Source organism: Tamandua tetradactyla, chromosome 5 (assembly GCF_023851605.1).
Source record: "Tamandua tetradactyla isolate mTamTet1 chromosome 5, mTamTet1.pri, whole genome shotgun sequence".
Taxonomy (NCBI): Eukaryota; Metazoa; Chordata; class Mammalia; order Pilosa; family Myrmecophagidae; genus Tamandua; species Tamandua tetradactyla.
This window is the reverse complement of record NC_135331.1, coordinates 127387203-127414737: the sequence shown is the minus strand read 5'-3', so window position 1 is coordinate 127414737 and position 27535 is coordinate 127387203. Positions and strand designations below refer to the sequence as shown.

Genomic DNA, 27535 nt, shown 5'->3' with positions numbered 1-27535 from the left:
TTTTAGATCAGGAGAAATGAGCTAATAAAAGAATTTAGCTACAGGCCTGAAAATGTGAGTAAGCATAGAAATAATGGAAAAAGAAACATAGACACCACTATTTTGGAACAAAACCAGTAAAGTAGAAATTTAGACAGCAGCAAAAAATTAGAACTTCAGAGACTTCATGAGCAGAAAGGCTGTAACTTCCTGATTCCTAAATTTCTTCACCTATTTTTCACTATTTTTCTCAAGTTGTTAAGCAGCATTACTAATTTTTAATTAAAATGCCAAAATGTATGCAACCCGATGAATGCCACTTGAATTGAGTAGTCACTTTGGGAAGCTGTCAGCTAATTGACTGATATAATCATTGTCTGAATAGTTTTGGGAACTCCTTTTTTGGAATTACCTTCAAAGTCAGTATCACATTCTTTTGAATTCAAAAGAATTCAAAAAAATGACAATTCAAAGTCCTCCAAGGAAGAATCTGATTTGAAGTTACTAAATGTCATCTGAAATTAAGGTTCATTGCCTAAGGTGAGTTGTCAATCTGGTTGATATCACTCTAAACTGTAAAACATATGTCAGGTGATATGGCTTTCATAGTGAACATGATTATGATTTATCCCAACACAAAGTTCTGAAAGACACCTTCCTTAAATGTTTTGACTAGTGACTAGTAGCAGTAATAGTATAGGCAGGCATTATTCAAGGGTAATATATTAAGTCTATTATGTATTTTTAAATCTTTATTTTTTAATCACACTTTATATTTTCAGGTAAAAATTCTTTGTTTGTTATAATCCAACAGTGTCAAACAATGTACACATTGAATCTCCCATCATGTTTTTAATTCATGTTATTTTGAAGTTGTCTCTACTCTCTCATAAATGACTTCCTAGGCAAATTAAAAATCATCATAATCCCCTACCTACTTAATATTGAGACCTTTTTGGAAAAATGTAATGCATGATGCAATACTAAAAGAAGCATGAGATGTGAAGAAGAAACAATAAATTTGGGGTACCTGAACAATGCCAGCACTCCCCCAGACTGAAACCAAAGATGGTCGGAGGGAAAGAAACTATGTAGAGTATGCATCTCCATCCTTCAACAGTGGGCCCTCCCAAACTAGACTAGGGCCAACCTTCCCAGCACACAGCTCTCTGATCCCTCAAACCACACAATGAAAGTAGCCCCACAGTCTGAAAATGCCTTAAGGAGTTGCTGCTTTCCTACCACCAATGCAGCTAAAGCGCAGGCTTGATGCCCCAGTCCTGGCCACTGGATTGTGGAGGGGAAACGGGAGGGCAGGAGGTGAGAATGATAGGGATGGGAGGAATGGAGGAGCAGATGGGGAAGGTGGCACAAAAAGAAGGCCCCACCTTTTCTTTCTGAGATTGTTGTTTGAAGAAAACCAGGAGAATCAGGGCCCTGACATTCTGAACTAACCTTCCAGGATGGTCAGATATAAGTCTAAGTTATTCTTTTTAGCAGATGCATAATATCAAATCATATGATCACTTTAGTTCCTTCAATCATTTCTCTCCTTGGTAAACATTCAGTTAATTTCCAGGGTTTTGAGACCTTAAAGAGTCTGTAATAAACAACCTAATATGCACGTGTTTATTTACTAGTATTTTAATTTCTGTTGGAATTATTCCACAAATGGGATTGCTGAAAAAAGGGGTCTGGTGTTTTAAATTGTAAAAGCTTTTGCCAGATTAATTTCCAAAAAAAATTAAAAGTAGTTTAGCCTCGCAGAAGCTATATAGAAGGCCTACTTCACCATCATTAATTAAATCATTTTATTTATTTATTTATGATGTTTTATTCTTATCTGTTAGCTGAAAAATCCCATCTAATTTTAATTACTTTGGATTTCTTTGATTCGCTAGTGAGGAAGAAACTTTTTGTTGTCCATTTTTTCTTTATCTACAACTTGCGTTTTATTTTAGTAGTCATTTGTTTAAGGAATAGTAACATTACTTGTCTTCTGATCCTTAGACAAAAATTATACAAATATTTTTCTATGTATGCTCCTATTTTTACTTTGAAAATTAGTTTTTATATCTATTTCATATTAAAATTTCAATTAAACATAGGTTCAAGGGGCAGCCGCCCAAAGCCAATCAGCCTTTGAAGTTCCACTGGTTTTTAACACATCTTTGTGTAGTCACAAGGCCTTCTTTATAATCATAAATATGTCTCCGAAGTGTTTCCATATATATCTATGGAATAAGAAACTGCTTTTCTTTTAAAATAAGATGTCAATTTATTTTGACTTTCATCCAATTAATCAAAGTAAATTTACTTCAACTAGCGTATATTGTCCATTGTGTCCTACTATGTGTCAAGTACTGGAGGAAACATTATCAGGCATGCAAAAGAGAGGGATATGTGAGGTGGCAATTTCCCAAAGGGCACGTCCAAACCTGTCAGATAAGATGTTACTCCTTAAACCAAAGTTCTACATATCACTAAATCATCATTTAAAATTTGGTGGTGGGAGAGGAGATGACAATGGAATGTTGTGTGTGTGTTGGGGGGAAGAGTATGTTGCCTTTTTTGTCCTCTTATGGGGAAAAAATTAAAACTAATTTTTCACTTGCTTTTATTTTTTATTTTTTTCAGTTGTGTGTTATTTAGAGGAAGGAAGTATTTGGGGAAGGAATCAGTTTCCTAAAGTTTTTAGATTCCAAAGACGTAGGGGATTAGATTTTTCTTTTTCTAAAACAACAACTACAAGAGGATATTTTAATAAAAAGTTAGTTCCAACCTAACAACTTAAGGGTCTAATTTTAGAATTCTGCCTGGCCAAGGGGGAGAGATGGCAAATGAGCCTTATGCTCTTAAATGGGCATGCAGTTGAACTTCAAAACATTTCAGGCATCTGACAGAAGACACTTACGAACATCAGCTTTCCTAGGCGTTATTAGAAACCCACCTCCCACCAGCCTCCACAAGAACAACATGACTACTGGGTTTTTTCCTTCCCTTTTTTAAAAATTTACTTTCAGCTTTGGTGTTCATGGTCTCTGTATTATTGAGGATGCCAAAACAAAAAGAATGAAGATTATGTAAACATAGGGAGTTATAAATAGAAGCCCAACAATTTGGGCTGGGCACAAGTAAAGTCAGGCTCCCTACTGCAGTAACCACCAGTCATACGTTGCTACTGAGCACTTGAAATGTGGCTAGTCTGTGCCCATGTGTGAAATTGTTAAACACATACCTGATTTCAAAGATTTAACACTAAAAAATATATAAAAATATCTCATTAATAATTTTTATGTTGACCACATATTGAAAGAGTAACATGAAATTGTAATATTTTAGATATAATTGGTTAAATAAAACCTTTTTAGAATGTATTTCATCTAACTCTTTTTCCATTTTTAAAATGTGACTACAAGAACATTTACAATGATGCATGGCTCCAAAATCTCTTGATTGAGCAGCAGTGTGGTAGAGTAAAGGAATCAAGAGCAGGGAATTCTGAAGTACATCTACCTAGATTCAAAGCTTGACTACTGATGAACCAATCACAGGACGTTGGATATGTTATGTAGGCTCTCTGTGCCTCAGGTTTCCTTATATGCAAATCGTGGATGATAAAAATATCCCCTATCTCATAGGTCTGTGTAGGGATTAAGTATGCCCAGAACTGAGAACAGAGCCTGGCACAGAGCAAGAGTTGACTCGGGGTTGGTTTTATTATTTTTCTTCAGAATCCAGTCAAGCTGGAGACATTTTTCTGCATGAGGATCTCTAAAGGGATGAGGAAAAAATAAGATACTAGTAGGTGTTTGCTGATGTATGGTTCCCCTTGCCCTACTGCAGTCAATTTATTGCAGTGAGAAGAAACTCTACCTTCTAAAGCACTATTTTCAAGGTTTATAGATTCTTGCTTGGGTATTTTTTACCCTTTATAGCTGACCCCAATGCTCAGTGAGGGCCAATATGATAGGACACAAATGCAGGTATTTCCTTTCTAATGGTACATCTCACAGAGCATAAATAGGGTGTGGTATATGGATCTGATGAATAAAAGGCAAATTATGAGAGTGTATCTCATGCCTCTAAAATCATGGAAAATAGCCTGAACCTAATGAGGATGATAGTTACTTCTGCTGAGTTTTTGCTGCTTATTATACATTACATGATTCCTTCTCATTTAAATCCATGTGACAATTCATTGAGTTTATGTTACTATTTTATCCATTTTAGGATGAAATGGAGTCTCAAACAGGTTACTAATAACTGCCCCATGTCACACAATTAATAGTGGCAGGGGCAGGGATTAATATGCACCCAAGTTTGCCTGGGGGCATATGTTGCTAAGGGCTCTAGTTATTTCTCAGGCAACTATCACTATCACTATGTCTGCACAGCATTGATCACATCCCTATGAAGAGAAAGTAATGTCCTCATCATATAGCAAGGATATCATATTAATGAAAAAGAAACAGTTATGGAGTTATCACATTGGTTCTGTTAGGGCAAAACTTCAGAAACTAAATTATTTTCACAATTTTATGTAGTTCACTTTAATATTTTTGAGGGCAAAGTCCATGTTCTGCTGTAATACCACATCTCACAACACTGAGCACACAGTTACTGCTTATTTAACGATTGATGAATGAACAAGTGAATAAGTATGTTTGCCACTAGGCTTTCAACCAGGGTTTGTCACCTGATCCACACTCAAAACTGTTTTGAGTGATTATTTACTCAGTTCTTCCAAGGATGGTACATAGCAAGTGCCGCTCTAGATCTTCAGGACAGACTTGATTCATTATACACAATGGATGGTTTACCAGTTTGAAAGGACCTATGCACCTAAAAAAAGCCACACTTTAATCCTAATCCAGTCTTGTGGGAGCAACCATTCTTCTAATCCCTATTCCGTACCATAGGTTAGAAGCTTGATTATGTTATCTCCCCAGAGATGTGACTCACCCAATTGTGGGTATTAACTTTGGATTAGAGGCAGATATGACTCCACCCATCCCAGGGGGGTCTTGATCAGCTTATTGGAATTCTTTAAAAGAGGAAGTTTTTTTGGAGAAAGCTTCAGAACAAACAGGATAGCAACAGAGCAGAGTTACGAGAACCACATTGTCCACCAGCCAGAGAACTTTGGTGATGAAGAAAGAAAACACCCCGGGAGAGCTTCATGAAACAAGAAGCCTGGAGAGAAAGCCAGCAGATGTTGCCATGTTCTCCATTTACCTTTCCAACTGAGAGATAAAACCTGAACTTCATCAACCTTTCTTAAGTGAAGGTAACCTCTTCTTGGTGCCTTAATTTGGACATTTCTATAGACTTGTTTTAATCTGGACAATTTCACGGCCTTAGAACTGTAAACTTGTAACTTAAATTCCCCCTTCTAAAAGCCTTTCTGATTCTGGTATACTGCATTCCAGCAACTAGCAAACTAGAACAGATGCCTTAGGGCATTTGAGCTTGATTTCCTCTCAGAACCCTAATAGAGAACCATGTTTAGATTAACCCATGGTCACCTCAAATATAGTCAGGGGTAGCAAACTATAATCCAAAGTCTGCTCTGGTTCATGTCTGTTTTTATAGGTCCTCTGAGCTAAGAGTCATTTTTACATTATTTAAGATTTGTAAAAAAAATACAAAAAGTATGTGACCAGGATTATATTGGGCCTGCAATCTTAAAATATCTACTCTCTGAATCTTTGAAAAAAATGTTTGACTCCTGCTTTAGGTCAAGGCTATTATACATCCAAGTGGAGCAAGGGCTAATTTACCTGATAATATTTGAGAAACCCTGTAAAATTCCATGGTCACTGTATTAGGCTGCTCAAGCAAATGCCATGAAATGGGTTGGCTTAAACAACAGGAACTTATTAGCTTACAGTTGTGAGGCTAAAAGAAAGTCAAAATCCAGTTAATGCCTTCACCCCAAAGACTGGTGTTCTGAGACTGGATGCCAGGGAGCCACAGCTTTTCTGTCACATGGCAAGGCACATACATGGTGGCATCTCCTGGCCTCTCCCCTCTATTCTGGGTTCTGTCATTGTCCAGACTCTTGATTCCTGTGGTCTTCTCCCTCCATCTGAATTTCATTCTCTTAAGAAGGACTGTGGTAATAACATTAAGACCCATCCTGATTGAGGTGGGACACACCTCAACTGAAGTAACCTCATCGAAAGGTCCTAGTTTCAGTGGGTTCACACCGACAAGAATGGATTAAATTTAAGAACATGTTTTTCTGAGATACATACAGCTTCAAACCACCACAGTCCCCAAAGTCTTCCCTATCAAACCTAAAATTCTTACCTGTTTTCATTTGTACATTGGGCACAATAAGAACAACCTCACCACCCATCCCCCACCAAGAGCCCCTATAAAAATGCACATGCTCCCTATCAGCATGGCTTAGCGGGTGGTGCCGTGAACTTACAATAATGTGGGTTCAAATATCAGCTCTAATTAGCTGTTGCTTAACAGGTGAAAAATTGGGGCATGTCGAAATTAATTTCCTCATCACCAGTCACACAGGCCCCTATCAATATTGCTTCTTTGTTCACAGCATCTATATTGGTTATCTATTGCTTGTAACAATGACTCCAAAACTTAGAGGCTTTAAAAAACAATATTTAATACTCACAATTTTGAGGTCCAGCAATCTAGGCAAAGTTAGCTGGGTTCTCCAGGTCAGGTGTCTCACAAGGTTGTTATCAAGGTACGAGTCTACATTCATCTCAAGGTTCAACTAGAAAAACATCTGATTCCAAGATCACTCAGTGATTGTTGGCAGGATTCATTTCCTTGCCAGCTGTTGTTCAGAGGCTGCCATCAGTTCCCTGCCACATGGGCCTTTCCATAGGACAACTCACAATACGACAGCTGGTTTTATCTGACAGCTGAGCAAGCAAGAGAGAGCAAAAGAATCCAGCAAGACAGAAGTCAACTTCTGTAACCTAATCTCAGAAATCACATCTCATCATTTTTGTTGTATTTTAGTCTTTAGAATCGAGTCACTAAGTCCAGCAGCCCACACTCAAGGGGAAGAGATTCCACAGGAATGCATATGAGGAGGTGAGAATCATTGAGAGTCATTTTATCATCTTAGAAGAGTGACTACTACACCATGATTGTCAGGGGGCAGGCACATAGGGTGGGAACATGTTGACACAAAAGCACCAGAAAACATTAAAAACCAGTGGAGCATGTCCACATCTCAAGGAGGGTATATGTTAAGCACCACAGCTCTGAAATTAAATAGAAGTGAATAGGCACCCTTGATCTGGACTTAAAGGCTTTTTATCTTTGGACAAGATACTTCATATGTATGAGTCTCAGTTTGCTCAACTGTAAAACAAAGATAATAATATCTACCTTATAGAGTATATGTAAAGATTAAATTAGATTACATGTAGAGAGGATCCAAAACAATATTTGGCAAGAAGTATAATAAATAATTATCTCCTTCTTACCTATATACTAGTATAGCAAACTACCAGTCTACACTTTTAAAATCACATAGTACTGAACCAAGACAAAAGCATATAGGAATGGTGTTTCAGTGAAAACAGCATTGCAATAAAATAATATCTTAAATGACTTTAGCACTTTGCACTTAAAGTCTTTTCAAATGCTTTATCTAATGTAAGTTTCATAAGCCCTTAGGGCAGAAAAAGAAAGGTTAAAGGACTTATCTGGTATTACACAATAAATCAGTATATCAATTACAAGGATCTCTTAAAAGATCTCTTAAAAGAAGGGGTCACAGATATCTGGTGGTATCAGGACCAAGAACTTGCAGAAACCAGAAGTTCTGGTGATACAGGAGGCCACATGGTTAGGAATCTAAAGGCTTCTACACTCCAAAAGATAGAGAAAACCAACTTAGTTAATTCAATGTTCTTAATGTCACCAGCCAGGAAGGCAAGTGGCAGTAAGGCCTGCCATACCAGAACTCAGAACAAATATAAGTTAGAAATAAGACAGAAAATAATCACGTTACAAATACAGAATAGCAAGGCAAATGAACGCCAGGAAGGCTGATTTTCAAAAATTTGAGCAAGTAAATTCCTTTCATTAAATCTATGAGAACCATAAAAAAAAATCTGGCATGCAGTCAGGAACCATATATCATGGGGAATGTAGGCAGCAGAGGTTAAGGTAAGCAGGAAAGGGATTTGGAATGTTTCTGACACGTCTAAGTCCTGCTCCGTCATTAAGAATATTGAATTAACTTAAAGTAAGTAGATGGATGATATTCTTATATGGAAGCGTGAATCATACAACAGCCCCTATACATCACATGGGCATTTGATATAAACACTCTAGATGCATTTTGACAGGAAATATCATAGCTCTACAAGTTGTGTTGTTTATTAAGAATGTTTTCACAGCAGAGTTATCCACAAATAATCATTTGGGAAATAAGAAAAGCCCACACATATGTCAAAACACAAATTTATTCCTTTCACCAGGGTTTTGACCCCAATAACATACCACTTTATAAAATAAAGTGCAATCCTTCATAAAATATGAAAAATAAAATAACCAATTTCTTCTCTCTAATATCTGTACACTATAATCTGATTTAATGCCATAACATAAATTACATTAGAAAAAATGTGTGGTTCTCTTAGGATTTAAAAACAATAAGACAAACAAGTGATGCCTGTTTTCCCTAAAGACTTTTTGAAAACAAGATGTGATGTAAACACACACACACACACGTGTGTACTCTTCATTTTAAAGACACAATTTCTGCCCAAATCTAGCAAAGGAGAGCAACTTGTAAATTACTTGCCATCACAATAATGGAGAATAAATGTGATAGAGGTGGTGAGGGGGCTTAGAAGAAGGAAAAACAAAGGGGACTTTGCAGCAGAAAGAATATTCAAGAAGAGCTTTGAGAAGCAAGAGTTAGGAAGGAGCTGAAATGGAGCAATTAGCCCACAGGGCTGGGGTCCGAGTTTATGAAGAGGGGCTTTAAAAGATTGGTCTAGAGAGTTGAAGATATAAAATCATGAAGAGCTAAGGAGTCAGGACTTTTTCCTGGTGGCAACTTAGTTCCATTCAAGACTAGTTTTTGTTGAATAGGGGACTAACATGATCAAATTTATATTTTAGAACAAACACTTGGAGTCAGGGACAAGGATACAATAATGGAGGAAAGATTTTGAACAAAATAATTTATCCCCAAAGAAGGCTCTGAGCAAAGGTGGCATCTAATCAAACAATCTAATTTTATGCACATTTTTTCCACCTTGGGCTTTATACCTGGTTCCATTCTTAACCGTTAGTGATTCCTACTATAGGCACATCTATTTTGGACTGGAAGCTACCTTAATTGGTACCCTGGGTTATGAGTCCTCTTTGGAATATGAGGTATTGTGATTAACTTAATTTACTCACTAAGCTCCTAAGAGATGCACTGTGCTGAGGTTTGATGGCCACTGTGGGTTTTTTGTCATTTATAGTTGAGTTGTATATTCTCTTTCAGAAATGATAACTGAAAAAATAGTGTGTTTTTAGGAAAATAACAAGCCATAGAAGAATGTTTTACCATTTGTTAGTGGCATCTGCCCGTGTGTTTGGCAGTGCATTACAATAAATATCCTTCTTGCTTTATGGAAATGACAAATTTAAATATGGCTTCATCTTAAAAATGCAGTTTGAAAGAGGTAAGATACATATCATGAGCACAATAAAGCATACAATAATTTCACCTGAGTCTTATTAGACGGTCTTTATGGACTTCTTTAGTAATAAGAAAAAGTATGGAAATTACCAATGACACACCACAGTCAACAGACACTCACAGGGTTGAATATGGAATTCCACGATATTAGGGAATGGGATGATTTCTTTGTGGGGCGGGGGGACGGTGAGGAGGCTTAGTGGCACAGTGTTTAGAAAACAAAAGTATTTCACCCACAGCCATGATTTATGCCACAGATGAACCTAAATTTTGGTTTTCCCAGATTATTTTCTAGTTTCCATAAGTAAATACTAAGTGTTAAGGGTTTATGCTGTGCTGTAATCACCAGCATTGTTCACCAAAATTTTCAGGTTCTCTTTTTAAGCACATGGTAGGATTGTAGCTTCTTGCCCCTTTAAAGTTAAAAGTGTCTGTGTGACTTGCTCTGGTAGATGAACTGTAAAGAATAGTGGCATGTGTCATATCTGAAGAGAGGTTTCAAGAGGCAGTGGCTCTCTTATCTTCCTGGCATTGCATCTGAGCATGTTCAAGATCATGGCTGCTCCATCAGTCTTGGCATCTGAGTGTCTACTATGAATAGCAGTCCCCCGTGGGGTCTTGATGGACAAGTAACATAAGCAAGAAATAAATGTGTATTTTTACTGCAACAAAACCTGAATGATACAGAAATTGGAATCTAGATATGTACTGCTACCGTAACCAATAAGCCTAAACTATATGAGGATGGCTAAAGTCTAGACAGTGGACAGTGATTAAACCATCACTGGAGACTGGGATGATGGTGATCCATGCAACACAGTGACTAAGTATTTGATAAAACTACTGTCTGTGATAACTTGGAAGGCATACAACATAGTTATACAGAAAAGATCAGAAAACAGAATGTAAGAGGCATGTATTGGTAACAAATGATTGTATATGAGAAGACACCAGAAGGAAGAGATGATTTTCGAAAATAGTCAGCTGGTTTGCAAATACCAATAAAAGAAAATAGTAAAAGTCCATAAATATGGGAACCTACAGAGTTGCAAGAAGCAACTTCATCTCTCCAACAGGTAAAAGATAAAACTGAGAAGGGCTTTGAGCTACCAAGACCACTGGCTTTGTAACCATTGCCATATCAAGGGCATGGCCATAATGTTACTGAATTAATTAAGGTGGTTCAGCAAAACACACTAGACATTTTCAATTGGACCAGAATTCACAGGGCTCAGAAGTCTTACTGTTAAATCAAAGAGAAGAGAGCATCATGGGATTGAGAAAGCCTTCTTGACCAAAAGGTGGAAGAGAAAAATGAGACAAAATAAAGGTTCAATGGCTGAGAGATTTCAGACATAATTGAGAGGTTATCCCGGAGGTTATTCTTATGCAAATTATAGATATCCCTTTCTAGTTTATGGTGTATTGGAGTGGCTGGAGAAAGTACCTGAAACTGTTGAGCTCTGTTCCAGTAGCCTTGATTCTTGCAGACGATAGTATAAGGATATGTCTTTAACAATGTGACTGTGTGATTGTAAACACCTTGTGTCTGATGGTCCTTTTATCCAGGGTATGGACAGAGGAGTAAAACAATATGGATAAAAAATAAATAAATAATAGGGGAAATAAGGGATAAAATAAATTGGAGAGATTAAAATACTAGTGGTCAAAGAGAGGGAGGGGTAAGGGGTATGGGATGTGAGAGTTTTTTTCTTTTTTTCTTTTTATTTCTTTTTCTGGAGTGATGCAAATGTTCTAAAAATGATCATGGCAATCAATATACAACTACGTGATGATATTGTGAGCCATTCATTGTACACCATGTACGGACTGTATGTGTGTGAAGATTTGTCAATAAAGTATTAAAAGGGGTGGGGGGCAGTGTGGAATCAACTAGACCAGTTAGGAGACCACTGCAGCAATCTAGATGACTGGTGGTGGTGAAAATGGAGAAAAGACAACAGATTTAAAATGTTATTAGGTAGATTTGACACATCTTTTTGATAAATTGGATAAAAGAATGAGGGAATCAAGAATAATTAAGATTTTTGGCTTCAGCAACTGGATGGAGGATAGTGTCATTTAAACAAGCTGGGCTAGATGCCAATGAAGGTGCTTTGATAACATCTGCATTCAATTGTGGCTTTTAGTGCCTTAATCTAGTATTGTGAGTACTTGGAAAATTGCAGAACTAGTAGGTGGAATATTTTTTAGATGCTGTGGAGGAAGTGCTTCTATCCTTAAAATAAAACAAGACACTGATTTTCTATTTTTGGCAATAAAGGGAGGTTCTCTCTCTTCATGGCTCAAGGTGATCTGACCTTGAAGACTTAGTCTTTTCTCAGTTGATTCACCATCCCTTTGGTGAAATCTTACTCTATGGCCTAAAGAGTGAGAAAGGTGCAGAAATCTAATTTCCCTTTAATGCTCAAACTGAACATGGCCACATCATGGGACATCTCCTTAACATCACATGAATGTTAGAAATGACTTTACTCTAGGAAATAGATGTAGGTCATAGCATGGAACTTGATTTTCCAGTTTAACAGGATAGCACTTATTCTTCCTCAGCTTCTCATTCACCACAGGGATCCCTTCTAGTCTGTCCAGGAGGAATGGTGGCGTGTTGGGGTCACTGCTACCCCAGCACATCTAACCTAACACCCACATTGAGACCTCTCCTCTCACCAGCCCTATGCCCAAGCATTCCCTCTTTTCCTGGTCAAGGCTTCCTCTTTCCTGAATGATTCTGGGGATGATCCCCTCCCTATCCAGAAGACTGTGGTATCTGCCTGCTTAAGTCCAAGAGTCATACACGAGCTCAATATACACCTATGGGGGCAAGAAGGGATCAGTCTTTTCCTTACAGTAGCCTTTTGACATCTCAAATCAGTCTAAGCCAAAGTCTTTCTACTCTGCAGCTATTTAGTACAGTGGTTAAGATCTCAGTCTCTGGCGAAAGACTTCCAGGTTTCAGATCTTAGATTGTGCCACTTATACACAAAACAACTGAACGTAAGCATTTACTCGGCTTCTCTGAGCCTCAGTTTCTTTATATGAAAATCAGGGATAATAATAGTGCAAATTTTGCGAGATTGGTGTGAGGATTAAATGAGATACTATATGTAAAATCCTTTTCCCAGAGACATGGTAAATTCTCAGTACACCTTTATCTATAATCATCCCAGTTCTTCTGAAACCAAAGCATGCTATTGATTTTGAAAACTGTTTACAGTGTCAAACAGAGAAATGGTGTGTTTTAGAGCAATTACTGGGGAGTGTGGTGAGAGGACCATCAATAATTAAATAAGTAAGCATCTTTCTGTGATTTTTCATCATTAAAAGTATTTAACTTTATTATATGCTAAAAATAAAAATTAAGTCCATGATTTCTAAAGCAATGTATTTTAAATGTTTAAGGCAGCCATTTGATATTAACTATTGTTTGTAGATATGAAGTTTCTCAAATACTCAGCTAACACTTTGTCTTCAGCTTTACAATAAAAAAATCATTTTTTTCATAGTTGCCACCAGGTAATACTAAATGAGCACACTTTTGTTATAAGCTCCCTACAGAGTAGTTGTTTGCAGACTGTACTTAATAACAGTGCACTTTTGTTCTGAACCTATGGTTCATGAACAAGTTTGAGAGCTAAAAGACAGAAATGAACCTTAAATAGTAGTGCAGGGAGAGAGAACCCAAATATTCAAATAGTTTCAGAAATGTGATATTCTGGGTCCTGCTTATTATTCCGAGCAGCAGAGAGAATTAAAAATAGTTGGATTTCAACAATAGAAAAAGTGGTAGTTTACATAAGACCTTCCTATTTGGGTTAGAAATAGAAATATAAACAAAGGCAAAGAAGCCGCCAAATAGTAAAGATCCACTTCAGCAAAAAAGAAAAAAAAAAAAAGTCACTTCAGACTTCAGTTATATTTGCAACAAGGTCCATTCAGGGCCCTTTTCATTCTAAAATATCTATTTTGTTTTCTTCTTAAAAGTTGGGGGTGGGGGTGCAAATTATATAATCTACGCATTAGAAAACTTAGAACACTAAACATTTTTATTTCTTATTGCAATTTAAGTAGGAAAGGAACACTCAGTTCTGGAACATGGTAATTTGTCTCCTGTTTCTTTGTCCTCAAATACATGTAGGAGATATTTCAGAGCCATTGCCAATCAGAAAACACAACAAAGCTGGATTAGCTTCTCATTTGTTTACTGGAAGATCACAGGCCACTTCCCTCATATCTCAGACATCCTGTTAGATCTTAGAGGCTCCATCCAGCTATACCTAGAGTACTCGGAAAAGAAAGGGACGTCTGAAACTGCTCCTCCTTTTGTTCTGTGAATATGTCATAGTTCAGTTGAATTTTTAAAATATTCTCCACCCTTGTTTGTTTCTTAATGCAGTACCAAGATTAATTTGTATGGAAGCCAAAACTAGAGACATGCTGAATATGTGAATGCTGAGGAAGTGGTTTCCTTAGCAATAACAGGCATGTGAAAGTCAAAACTTCCTTTCCATCTCATGTGACCTTTTTTCAAAGCAATTCAGATAGAGGACAATGGAATTGAATTCCAAGCACCCACAGTGTTCATGAATTGCTAAGCAATGATTCACCAAGTACTGAAATTACCCTAGACTGCTTGAACATTTTATTAGTGAAATTGCTTTGTATTTAAAATTTCCTTCCATACTTAGTACATCGGCTTTTCTCATTTCTACAAGCCATGTTTCCACTACCCTCTGAAAGAAGGCAGTATAAAGCAGTCCTAAATAATTTTTAACATAAGGACTTTTAAATGTTAGAAATAGACAATCACCCACAATATTCATACCTAGTTCCTCCCTTTGGATACTTTGGATACTAGATACATTTTAAAAACAGGCATTTGATCATTGATGCTTATTATTTACTCAGAAGTAATATAATTTCATTTATTGGCAACTCTTTAAGTTATACTTTAGAAACACTGAAGCTTTTATACATTCCAATGACCAATTTATCTTGACCCACTGAACCTAAAAATGTTGTTACATTTGGCTCACAGATTACGAATTCTTTAGTCCTCAAAGGTTAAAAGGTGGTGACTTATTTACAACATACTAGAAAGTTGGGACCTTAAAGTTTCATGTTCTTTGCCTTTAATTAAGTGGCAGTGTTTTTGAGGAACATAGACACATAGACAAAGCCATTCTATGAACACTTTATTTCTTTTTATAGCCTATGAATTGTGAATCTCAAAATCGCTAACATTACTCAACTTCTTCCCATTATAATTCTCTGAGACTCTGCAGTGAGTATTACCAGACAGACATAGAATCCAGGTAGCTGGGCAGCCTTTCTTCTGTGGTACTGACATTTGTGTTTAACAGTGACTCATATTGGGTTATTATAAATTTTAGTATAGTATGCAAAGAGAGGACTAGCCAGGCAAGCATTGTACATTAGTTGCTCAATAATATTGGTTTGGCTTCTTCCTACTACCTCTCCTCTCCATTCTGATGTTTTATATTCAATTTAAGCTGCCATGCACTCAGTTTAATTTCCCTTCTGGACTCTGAAGTGGTCTGACAATGAGTCTTTTTATTCAAGGGGACCTCAACCAGTATTTTCCTTGATAGTAAAAAAGGGTTGCCTCTTAATAAAAGTGAAGGTTGATCAGCTAATTCACTCTCTGGACATATTTTGCAGTGCTTGTGATATTGTTTAACAAAAGCAATCAAAGCTGCCCAATAAGCAGGGTCATTTTCCATTCCCTCAGACAGAGACAGCAGAGATAAAGTTTGTGATGTTCCCATTTACGGCACACACTGCACTTTTACAATGAGAGAGGTCAGGCTTTAGGGGACTTATTTCTCAGCATAGATGAGTGTGTGTGCCAAGTACCCTTACAGAAAAACTGGTTCTCATCTGTAGTGCCAGCAATCCCGTGATCATCCCCTCCCTTTTCTAATAAGACTGGTACTGAAAGGTGAGCACTAGCCCACACTGCTGATTCCACTCGTCCTGCAGCCACTGGAACCAAAATCACTGGGAATGTGCATGACTGTCTTTTGGAGTACAATAGGTAGATAAGACAGTGGAAACATGTAACAGAGTGATAAGTAATTGATTGCCAAAATATGTTTAGTGTTTGATTCTGGTTGACTCTGCTGGTGAGAGAAAGGTGACTCCAGGGGTTAGGAACGTGACCTTATCTATGCCACTTTATCTCTCCCAGCTTTGGAAACTCAGATTAAATCTCGTGTTTCCCAACTGTTATTTTCCATGGTGCCTTGTAGTTCTGCTATGGTTGGGGTTGAGAAAAGCTGATAGAAGAGACGCATAGGAGGTGGGATTCTCAGCCTCTGGGTTCACAGAGCTCAGCTCTCATCTGCTTTCAATATACTAATTTTACATGTAAATAGGTCCTTTGGCAAAACAGAAAAAATAAAATAAAGATAGTAGTTAGGTGCTTCCTAAGTCCCTTTGAGCCATAACATTCTAGAATTCCACAACTACAGATGTATGAGTAATCATTAAGAACCAATTAGCACATACAAAACAGAGAAACATGTAGTAAAAATTCTGTTTCATGACCAAAGGCTATTTTCTTCATTTTAGTCAAAGGAAGCTTACAAATGCCTGTTTTTGTTATGGAATTGAGAAAGATCACTGGTGAGTCAGGGTAAATCAGAGGTAATTAGCAGAGGGAAACATAACACAAAAAAGACAATACAAGCATGGCGTTAACATGTTTATAAATCAACGTGGTTCTCTCTCATTCAGGGAAAAATATCTTAAATACTTGTTATACATCTTGGGCTATCTTAGTCTATATATTTTACTAATCCTTTTTGACCTTTGAAAATGTCATAGGCACTACTGGGTGTTCAAAGGGAAGGTCTTAAAATTGGATAATACTTCATCTACATTAGAAGACAATGTTGGCAAGAAGCAGAGCCACAAAGGGCCTGTCTTCTTCCAGCCATATAGCAGTTCTGTGGGTGATAAAGCAGGGCTCACTCTCTCTGTATAGCATATTTATTAAGAGGTGAATTGCTTGATACCTGTTTCCTATTATCCAATGTCTTCAGAAAAGTCTGGAAGTGAAGCATAGTCTTTCTGGCATGGTTTTACCCCTATTAAAAAAGACTATTGTTGAAATGTTCAAATTTGGGATGCTTTGATTGTTATCACATTCAGCAGGCTGTGATTACAGTAATTACAGACCTGTGAAGGTCAAATTGACAAAACTGAATATAAATTGGAACTGAATATAAACCAGGACAACACACTGCACTCTTTGTGTTTTGTTGTTGTTGTTGTTAGAGTTGCCAAGTGGTAAATCTGTAATAAAAAATAAAAATGAAAGTCACTGATTTCACAATTGACTTTGACCCTTTGGAATGACTACTCAAGGTATGGAAGTGAATGCTACATTGTACTTTTGGTTCCAGGAATATTTCTAGCTTCATTACTTCCCTCCCCAGTCATGGGCTTGAGTTTGTGTGATCTATTTATGTGTTTTTTAAACACGATATGATATGAGTCTTCAATTTTTTTTCCCTTTATTTTTCTCTTTGCAAGAGTATGACGCTGAATACAAAATTGGCAGATACATTTTTCTGTTTACACACATAATGTTCTGTGGAATATTTAGCAGAAACAGCTCTCATGTCAAAAGATGCACAAAATTATAAGGAAATAAATGAAACAGTCCACTTATAAATCCCAAGCCAAAAAACAAGAGTAAAATTACTTCTCAGGTACACCAAATACAAACAAGTATTTATTTCATTTTCCTCTTATTAATGACTTTAAGTATTAGTTCAAGTATTTAGTAAAAACAGAGTCTATTATCACGTAACCATGTGGAGAAGTATAGGAAGGTAGAAAACGTAAATATAAATTATTTCCATACAACAAATAAACCATTTGTGTAGTGTCAGGAGAAAGTATGGTGTCAGGATAAAGGTCTTGTCTGATGGAAGTCAAAATAGCAGGGGAGAATGGAAATTAATTGCTTCACAAAAATCAAGATATTTTATCTACTCAAAGCTAAACATCTGAATTTTAGATGCCTGGAATTTTTATCCTTCATCCAGATGTTTACTTTCAAGTAGACATCTCACTTGCCTGACTTCATTATAATTTACCATCCTGTTCAAAATTTTCTCTGGCTCATGACAAGAATAAGGATAGGATAGTACAATTCACTTTTCATATTTTTTTAAGAAATGACATTATTATAGATTTTTTTTTCAAAAGGGTAATACTATGACTCTCATACTATTATAAAATGAACGCATATAAAAGATCTTATTTAACTCATGGCTTAATGAGGAAAAAAAGTACAATACTAAAAGTCTTTCTAAGGAGAATCCCACAAACCTTGCAGTACATGTGCATAGGCACATATAGGCCTAAATAGCATGCATACATACTCATAAACACACACACATATGTCCAGGAAGAAAGTCTGAAGTGAAATTACAAATAGATGTAAAGTGGGTCTATCCACAGGGTATTAGTTAATTGCCTTTAATCAGAAACAATTTTTATTTCTATGGACAAGAGCATTTGCAATATTATCTGTGTTCTGTAACTTACAGAGTTGTAAAATAGCTCAAAGATAATGAAACTCAGAGATAGCCTTGTTGTAATTCTAAATATGGTGTTGAAAGGTCTTACGAAGAAGGAGACATTTGAAATAGAACCTGAAAGACTGAGAGAATGTGCTATGAGGATATCTGGTGAAAGAGCTTGGAAATGGAAAGACCAGCAAGTGCTGTGGGCCTGCAGCAAAAAATTGTTCTCAGGTTCCAAGAACATAAGGGGGTCTAGTGTGGTTAGACAGGAGTGAGCTAGGAGAAGAGCGAAAAGAAATGGAACCCCATTGAAATACAGAGGTTGGAACATAGATTTTTTAGGGCCCTTTAGCCTTTGATTTTCACTGAAACAGATGGGAAAATGTTGAAGGATTTGGGCAGAAGAATCATGCATCATTTGACTAATAATTCTCTTTCATCTTTCAAAGAGCCTGACAAAGGATGCACACATAAAGATCACTCAATATATTGTGCTTGGTTGGTATAAAGAGACCCTTTTCTTTTTTACTTTCTACAATTCCCTATCATGATCACAATTAGATGTAGGTGGCTCTCCACCTAAAAATTTATGCTCTCTGCACAAAGAAAGAAGCATTCAGAAAATAAAGCGCATACACATGTATAGTAAAGAATTTAACCTACCCAATGAGAAATCTAACCCTCGTGGTTGACTTCTGAGAGGCAATGTCTAAGCTCTTAGGATGTCAGGCTTGATAGGAGTATCTTTGTTTAGAATGAGGGCTGTCCACACCAGAAAGTCTAACGATGTGACTTCTGGAGGAGATTTGGGGTTACATTAGATCAACCACATGGGCCCTCGATATTTCAATCATGACTACATGATAGAGCCTCAGTAAAGCTCTGGACACTGAGGCTTAGGTGAGCTTTCCTGTTTGGTAATACTCTACAAGTATTATCATACATACATTTTAGATGTGTAACACAACATTACTCCATGGGGAGTGGACAATGGAACCCTCCATGTTTGAAACCCTCTTGGACTCTGTGCTATGCTCTTCCACCATGGGATGATTTTAATCTGTATCCTTTCCCTGTAATCAACAATACCCATGAATATAATAACTTTCAGTAAGTTCTGAGAGTCTTTCTAGTGGGTTATCAAACATGAGGATAGTTTTGGGAACCCTTGAACTTATAATTAGTTTTGGGAACTCTTGAATTTATAATTGTTGTCATAAATGAGGACCGTCTTATGTGGATTGTATCTCTCTAACTTTGCAGTTATCTATAACCCTCCAAAAGAGTTGAGTTTTTAGGATTTCGTTCTTGAGCACATTATTCCAATAGACTTGGGTCTCCTTGCCACATAAAATATGATGGAGGTAGAGCAGGCTATGGTGGCTCAGTGGCAGAGTTCTTGCCTGCCATGCCAGAGACCCAGGTTCACGTCCCGGTGCTGTGCCTGCCCATGTAAAAAACAAAATAATAATGGTAGAGGTAAGAGAAATTAGCATGCTTACACATATTAGGAGATACAGTCTTTCTCTACCTATGTAAATTTCAGGATTTTCTGCAGCCCTCTACCAGAGAACAAGAACATTTGAACTTTAATACATTAAACATTTTCAACTAGCTTTTCCTTTTTATACATTGAGTTTACATAATAGAAATATAACATATTTAAAGCTATATAAAATTTATAAATTTATACTAGAATGGATTCTGCAAAACATTTCCCTTGTGTGGACAAGTTCATATATAAAATGGTACTTGTGACAAAAAGTTTCAGATTAACAACATTATTATATATTTGTGCAGTCTTATAAGACTTATAATTAAGTTGTCATGCCCTATCTGAGTAAATATAGATCTAGCATTGACATGATTACCCTATCTTCATTTTCTACACCTTGGTCGTGCATTTTATGTTTCTACTATTAGCATTTAGTGTTATGTATAATACAATAAAGCACTGAATATGGGAAGGGAAAACTGGAATGATCACTCTATCTACTGCAGGCATGCATCACTCTGAACTCTAAGACTAATTCTGCTTGTTTTTAATAAGGTAACATCTTCTGCATCTGATACTATTTTAGAAATATTAATAGATATAATAGGGGGAAAATCCCAGTAATATGATAAGGAGAAAGTTGCCTGATACATTTTGGCAAGGGCTCCCATGCATCCTTTGTCAAATGGTTCACGCCAGATACTCCTGAAATTCAGCCATCCACCCCCCTCCCCAATTTGTCTGTTTGAGAAATACCATTCAACTCAAGCATGAACAACCTTGATGAAGAACTCTTTTCCTCTGTCCTTCTCATTTTTCCTCCCAGAATTGACCATGAACTCAATATTTGTTGACTGATTTAATCTATACATGGCATAGCACGGTACCATGTGAAAATGAAGGCTAGTCTGGCTTTATGATTTGGGAAGGGTCATCTTTTTTTCTTTCCTAGGGACAATATCATACTATACAAAGCCAGCACTAGTGGTAGCAGAGTTTGGTCTATAAAGAGCATTAAAGGAATCACTAACCTCTGTTTCAGTGTTAGATTACAAGATATTTATTTAATAAGTTTTTCTCATATGCTTTCCATCATCATCATCATCATCATCCAAATATCAATTACATATAAAGTGTGATGCCTTTAAAACCATATCTAAAGATTACTCAACTTGTGGCAGCTCTATGGGTAAAGCTGAAATTTGGCTTTAGAGCTGATGCTCACTTGTGAGAGAAAAAAGTTACTTTGCTGAGCCTTTTTTAAATCATGCACATGCAATAGAACCACTGTTCTTGGGGAAGCCTGACTGGTGAAACATCTCAGTGTTCATAGTTCTAAATAGTTTTTGCATACTATATTCTGTTCCACAAAAGCAAACACAGACTTCTTGAGGGGTAGGGCATGGCACTGTTGGGATAGTTAGACATTCAATGTGGTTTTGCTCTCTTTTACAGGTTCAAAGACAGGGTATGGGGCTCTGTGTTCCAGAGGGGAGAGCCTAATAAAGGAATTATAGAGCTGGGTTGAGCACCATATTGTGGCATCTGTTGGAGGCAAGAAGAGGGACAGACCAAAGAGGGTATTTTAAAAGATAGTACAAGGATTCTGACTGATAGTTTAAAATGGTTTCCCATTCTGTATAATAATCCCCTCTTGTACCCTACAAGTCTTCATTAAGTCTGTCAAACATGACAGCTTTGTGTTTGGAGAATAGAGGGATAGTGGCAGCAGCCTGGAAAAGAGTAATGAGATAGTTGGTGGGGCATGGCCTTTGAGCAATAGTCCCTGTTCAGAAGTGACAAGCAGAATCCAGAATAGCTTTATGCAATATTTAGGCACTCACTAGGACTGCTCAGAAATGTTGGGGAACAGTGCCAGACTTCCCACTGTCAGGCAGGCTGGGAGCTCAGATGGTTGTTATCGGATTATCAAAAGAAAGAGGGAGCCTTGAAAACTGGAGAAATTAGAGCACTTGGGTAAGAACAGAGGGCTTGTTTCAAAAGAAGTTTAAGGTAAGACTAAAATAGAGACAGTTTGCAATATGTCTTTCTTAAGTAGATAACCTTTAAGTCTTCTTCTCCTCCACCTAAAAGGTCTAGTCAAAAGAGAAGGCAAACAAGGAAGCTAAGAGGTTGGAGGGGCCAAAAGGATACAGAAGGAGGAAGAGAGGGAACAGAGAGGGGAACGGAAGCGTTACTCTTGGTGGTGAGAGAATTATTCGAGGCTGTCTCGGGGCACGGAGTAAGGACAGAGGTAATGGCTGTTTTGGAAAACAGGCAGCATTGCACAGGTACTGACCAATCAAGACAGATGAACTAACCAACCAAAACAGACAAGGCAGTGAGCTGCAGTGAAGCGCCAGGGTGCAGGCGGGCTGACTGTCAGCGGTGAGTTAGGGATGCTGACAGGAGTGTTCTCCAGTCATCCCTTCATAGTGGCTCAGGCACTCGCTCTATCAGAGGACTGCCTGAGAATGAATACCCTCTACATGGCGAAGAATTTTTCTGAAGGTATATTTGAACATTGGTGGTAAGGAATTCTTCTTCCCCCAAGTGCCCTTTTTTCCCTCCCCTCTCCTTTGCTAAGCTCGTTTATGAGCTCTTTTTCTTCTCCTCTTACTTTTCCAGTGTATTCTGCAGCATGCACTCAGCTCTTTGGAATTCTGTGGGTGGCAGGGTTTTTCTCCTCCCTTTCATGTGCTCAGTGATGTGTAAAGAAAAGAGGCATGAACTCTGACACTTTCTTTTGGCAAACGTTTTGATAAAAGGACACAGTGATAGTCACAGATCTTAAAACAGGTGGCAGGGGAGCTGGGGAAGACACCTTATTTCTTATCAGCAGCAGTTCCTTCCTTTTGTAAATCATCCCCAAATTCTGGCATTTGCCCCAAAGCCCAATTTGTAGAGAATCTGATTTTGTTCAAACCTGAAATTGAATAAGCTATAGCAACAGTTCGTGGCATAAATACCATTTTCTCCCTCCTCTAAGCACTAGATCTGTCCCTCTGCACCCTAGTCAACTTTGTTATTTCTCTTTCATTAGATTCCTTTGAAGTGGTGGATTATTTTTCTGTCTTTGAAAATTCCTTCTGGCTAGTGGATTTCAGAAGTGGAAGTGCTTTAAACTTTCCCCTTCTTTTTGTATTAATACTGTATTCCAGATTTCTTTTTTCTCCCCCATTTTTGGAGACCAACTACTGTGTTGTTTTATATTACATTTTCATTTCAGGGCTGTTTGAAGATGGAACCCATGCCATGCATGTGAATATTTTTCCTCTTCTTAGCTGATTTAATCAGCACGAATGCCATTATTCATGCAATTGCATGAATTATTTATTTCATCGTGTAAAAGTTTAATAAAAGTTTTCTTGTCTTTATCAAATTCCATGTTACTCTTTGTTCATTTTATGGCAGAGACACAATCGGAATATAAAGCAGTCCATATCAAAAGCAGTGAATGACATGGACCTCATTAAGACTCATGTTATTTTTCATTGCTATTTTACCTATGATTAAATAAGATTTTATACATGGAAAAAATATAGTAGCTTTATATACTTAAGCATTGCTGACACTAACCAGTAAGTATTGTTTATGGATTGGAAAAATTTGGACTCACCATATTACAACTGAGATGCCCAGCCTCACTTGTTCTATCCAAAAGAACATATGATTCTTGTCCACACACACACACCTGGGTGTACATGTGTGATTCTTTGTTCACTGTGTAATACTATACTGGTGGTGATTTCATAATCCAGGACTATTGTTGTTACTTATACAAACAGTGGCAATAGAAACAAATATTTGTTCACAGCTAATTTTTCTGTTAGAGTTCCTAATTAGTCATTTTCAGCCAATAAAATTACTGTATATATTTTAAGTGTCTTAATAATATTCTTATGGATTCCATTAATGGCAAAGCTGTAGACTTTCTAAACAGTAGCCATCAATATTTATAACTAAATGGTAGTAAAGTCACATCATAAAATTTCCGAAATTGCAAGCATGGTCTTTTGCTATATTCAGGGGCTAAATTCTTGAAATTTGCTATACTCAAGATGGCTATGAAAAATCTAAGAAGGCATTTATCTGGTAAAGGATGAAGCCATTTATGACATAACTACAGAGGAAAAAAAAATTGTTCACAGTCAGGAAAAGAGATTGTGATTATACAGGTCCACAATCTCTTATCTTAAGTTTGGAGCCACAAATCAGAATTTAGATTTTGAAATTTGAATTTAGGGGATTTTTAGAGTTAATATAACACCTATACCATGTATTATGTAACATTGCACATGGAAGCTAGAGCAACAACTTAAAATAAAATGATGAACATCTCTTCAGCAGAAATTATAAATGTTCATTTTTGGGGGGTTAATTACTATAAATGCACTTATGTTAGTTCAGATCAGGTTTTGCTATCGATGAGTTCACATCAGGTCACATTTTGCTGCCATATTAAAACTAGCCACTTTGGTTTTTCTAAATTGTGTATCTGTACCTACATATCAGTAAGTATTTATGAAAGCCTGCCGTGGTCTGGGTACTGTGTTTGATGCTATGCCTAAAAGCAACTATGACAAAGGTTCCATCTTATAAGAAGCATACAGTCTAGTCGGTGAGACAGTTAAGCAAATCAATGTTTTCATGTTTGCACTGAGTACTAAAGTAAAAAAAAAAAAAAAAGAAAAGAAAAAACATCTAAAAGGGACTGGAGAATCAGAAAAAGTTCTTAGCAAAGGTGACATCTCTAATCTTATAAGAAATATCTTCCAGGAAAGAACACATATAAATATTTTTAACATTTCCCACAGAATTGGTGTCTCTATAGTTACTTTAGGAACAGTACATATTACTAAATTCCCAAATCATTTATGAGTAAAAGCAAACTCACACTAGTTTATGTCACAGTAAGAAACAATTTCTAAATTTAAGTGGTTTAAAACAAAATATGTTTATTTCTTGCTTATGTTACATATGAACTGGATCTGTTTCATGTGTTTTCTTTTCACTGGTATTCAGGCTGAAGGATTGGCTCTTATCTGTGACTTTGTTACTCTACAGTAGGGGGAAGAGAATAATAACAGAATCATAAAATGACTTAATGCCTCTGCCCAGAAGTGGCTTATATCCTTGCTATTTAAATTTTATTAACCAAAGCAAGTTACATGGTAAAACCTGATGTCAAGCAAGAATAATCTTCCCACAGAGGTGGCCTATGTGAAGAAAGGAAAAGGTAACAACTTTTGGCATTAATACAATCTACTACAGCTAGTTTCCTCATTCTATGGCCCACATCCTTCACTGTCCAGTGCCCTGTCTCCTCTGAGTAAGTACCATAATTTGTCTATATTAAACCAGTGGTAAAACTCCCTCAACAAGCTAGAGATCTGTTTCTACCTACTGAGAAATATGTCTCATGTAGAGAGAATGAGAGTCAAATATTGGCCAATACACTAAATAAAATAAAAAATAAGAATTTAAGAAGAGGTATTGGGAATGAACCCAGAGTCCCATTCATCAAAAAGGCAGAGTGAGGCACTCCAAGATCCATCCTCACACAAAAATTTTTAACAACAGACAAGAGCTGCCAGAATCACCTTTCTCAAAGTTGCAGAAAACAGTTAGAGAATTGTAGTAACAGAACAAGCACTGAGTCCAGATAAAGGAAACTTAAGAATGGTAGGATCTCGTGGCAACCTTGCAGGTCCCTTACCCAGCCCCTCAGCAGCCTGGCACAGAGTTGGCCCACACTCCCATTGCAGGTGCCTGGTCCCAGTTCTGGAGGAAGCAGAGTAACCCTAGTGTACATACTGGGAGCAGGTATGTCTGGGCCAATCTGTCTGGTGGCAGCCTGAAGAACTGAAACTGTACCTTCATCCCAGAACTTGCCTTGACTGTAGAAGGTGGCTCACAGAGCACTCCCACGGAATGTTGTAGAATGGTCAAGTCACAGCAGCCTGTGGCAAAGTTTTGCTGGCTGTAGTACCTACCATGTAGTGCTCAAGACTGTGAGGAACAATGTTTTTGAAGATAGAGGGGAAATTCAAATACGTTTAAAAGGGGAAATTCCTAGAGCCACATGTGCATAGCCAGGACAAGATGCATGCATAGAAAAGACCAGGTAAAACCTACACTTGTGCCTCATCAGGCTATTCTTTAAGCTAATTGTTAAGAGAGCTAAATTCCAAAGGAGAGAAGTACTGCAAGCCAATCCGCAAAGACTGAAAAAGGTGTTTTTTTTTCTTTTAATTTTTCTTCTTCTTTTTGGTTTTTATTAGCTCCTGGTTTTCAGGGAAATCTCTATCAAAATCCTGGCTGGATACACTCTTAAAGACAGATGCTGCTGTGTCTGAATTTCAGAGATAACGTTTTAAAATATCCAAACATCCAAGTTGCAACAAAGGATTATGAAACAGGAAATGATGGCATGTGCAAAAGAGCAGGAGAAAGAATTAGAAACTATCAATGAGTAGAATCGGGTTTGTACACACCAAACAAAGCCTTTCTTAAATGGTCCTAAGTATGCTCAAAAAGCTACAGGAAAACCTGGACAAAGGACTAAAGGAAATCAGGAAAATGATAGACGAACAAAAAGGGAATGTCAATAAAGAGATAGAAATCATAAAAAAGAAACAGAATTAAAGGTCATAGTAAAAAATAAACAAAATTTCCTAGATCATCTCAACAGAAGATTGAAACTAGCAGAGAAAAAGAATCACTGAATTTGAAGATAAGACAATTGAAATTGTTAGTCTGAGGAGCAGTAAGAATAACTAATGAAAAAAATGAACAGAGTGAGGAAGACCTCTAGGACACCATAAAGCATACCAATATAAATATTCTGGGGCCCCCAAAAGAAAAGAAAGAGAGAAAGGAGCAGAAAGAATATCCAAAGAAATAATGGCTGAAAACTTTGAAAATTTAGCAAACGGAAGGGATATACACATCCAAGAAGTTCAATGAACTCCATGCAGGATAAATCAAAATAGACTCACATGAAGACATATGATAATGAAACTGTAGAATACCAAAGATAAAAGGAGAATTCTGAAAGCTGCAAAAGAGGAACAACGTATCATGCACAAGGGAACCTCAACAAGACTAATTGCAGATTTCTCACAAAAACCATGGAGGCAAGAAGGCAGTGGGATGCCATATTTAAAGTGATGAAAGAAAAAAATGCCAACCAAGAATTCTCTATCTGGACAAACTCTCCCTCAGAAATGAGGGAATGATTAAGACATTCCCAGATGGTCAAAAGCTGAGGTAGTGTGTCCCCGCTAGACCAGCCATATGAGAAATGTTAAAGGGAGTTCTTCAGGTTGAAAGACAAGGAAGTTACATGAAGAAACAACGATCTGACAAAAGATGGGTAAATATAAATGTCAGCACTGTTGTATTTTGAGTTTGTAATGCCATTTTTCACTCCCTACATGATTTTAAATGCAAATGCATAAAAAGTAATGATAAATAAATAAGTGGCTTTGGATCTATAATGTATGAATATGTAGTTTACAACAAGAACTACATAAAGGTGGGAGTGTGGAGGAGTTCAATAACATAGTATGTGTATGGTATTGAAGCTAAGTTGGTAACAAATCAAACAAGGTTGTTAAATTTAGGGTGTTAAATTTAAGCCCCATGGTAACCACAAAGAAAATATTGAAATATGCATAGAAAGAAATGAGAAATGTTGCTTAAGGATTTACTACAAAAATGGACAAATAACCTGAACAGACATTTCTCAAAAGGTGAGTATGGATGACCAATGAGGACATG

General features: G+C 37.0%; 1 long non-coding RNA gene across 8 annotated transcripts in view; it reads right to left on the bottom strand.

The window, feature by feature from the left end:
* The window catches only part of LOC143684847 (uncharacterized), a 380663-nt gene that overhangs the window by 308392 nt on the left and 44736 nt on the right, over positions 1–27535 (bottom strand). Inside the window, exon 4 of one of the 8 annotated variants that reach the window (XR_013176217.1) lies at positions 89–19699. The exons of 6 other annotated variants lie outside the window; for them this stretch is intronic. This is a non-coding gene — a long non-coding RNA (uncharacterized LOC143684847). One more of the 8 variants, XR_013176216.1, reaches the window with a different exon arrangement.